Genomic DNA, 1,053 nt, shown 5'->3' on the forward strand with positions numbered 1-1,053 from the left:
GCAAAGACAAAAGCATTCTTATTGAGGCTGACCCTGAATTTGAAAGGACCTTGAAGCGAAAGCTAAGAGGAGTTAAAACACTACTCTCTGCAGAGGACCTAACAGAAATCTTCAAACAAGAAGAAGACATGGCAGCCGAAAACAACAACAATGCCAACAATGCAAGGAAGGTGCTGGGTGACTTTACTGCACCTACTCCCGACTTCTATAGGAGAAGCATCTCTATCCCTACCATTGGAGCAAATAACTTTGAGCTTAAGCCTCAATTAGTTTCTCTAATGCAACAGAATTGCAAGTTCCATGGACTTCCATTGGAAGATCCTCATCAGTTTTTAGCTGAATTCTTGCAAATCTGTGACACTGTCAAGACCAATGGGGTTGACCCTGAGGTCTACAGACTTATGCTATTCCCTTTTGCTGTAAGAGACAGAGCTAGGATATGGTTGGGCTCACAACCTAAAGAAAGCCTGAACTCTTGGGAAAAGCTAGTCAATGCCTTCTTGACAAAGTTCTTTCCACCTCAAAAATTGAGTAAGCTTAGAGTGGAAGTCAAAACCTTCAGACAGAAGGAAGGTGAATCCCTCTATGAAGCTTGGGAAAGATACAAACAATTGATCAGAAAGTGTCCTTCTGACATGCTTTCTGAATGGAGCATCATAGGTATCTTCTATGACGGTCTGTCTGAACTATCCAAGATGTCATTGGACAGCTCTGCTGGAGGATCTCTTCATCTGAAGAAGACGCCTACAGAAGCTCAAGAACTCATTGAAATGGTTGCAAATAACCAATTCATGTACACTTCTGAAAGGAATCCCGTGAACAATGGGACGAATCAGAAGAAAGGAGTTCTTGAGATTGATACTCTGAATGCCATATTGGCTCAGAACAAAATATTGACTCAGCAAGTCAATATGATTTCTCAAATTCTGTCTGGAATGCAAGCTGCACCAGGCAGTACTAAGGACGCTTCATCTGAAGAAGAAGCTTATGATCCTGAGAACCCATCAATGGAAGAGGTGAATTACATAGGAGAACCCTATGGAAACACCTATA

The 1,053-nt window shown here is 41.9% G+C and overlaps 1 non-coding gene across 1 annotated transcript; it reads right to left on the reverse strand.

The window, feature by feature from the left end:
* Positions 1-533: 533 nt before the first annotated feature.
* On the reverse strand, positions 534-641 carry LOC130983564 (small nucleolar RNA R71). The gene has a single exon (XR_009087548.1). It is a non-coding gene; the product is annotated as a small nucleolar RNA R71 (small nucleolar RNA).
* Between the last annotated feature and the right edge of the window lie 412 nt (positions 642-1,053).

This window comes from Arachis stenosperma, chromosome 5, assembly GCF_014773155.1.
Source record: "Arachis stenosperma cultivar V10309 chromosome 5, arast.V10309.gnm1.PFL2, whole genome shotgun sequence".
Taxonomy (NCBI): domain Eukaryota; kingdom Viridiplantae; phylum Streptophyta; class Magnoliopsida; order Fabales; family Fabaceae; genus Arachis; species Arachis stenosperma.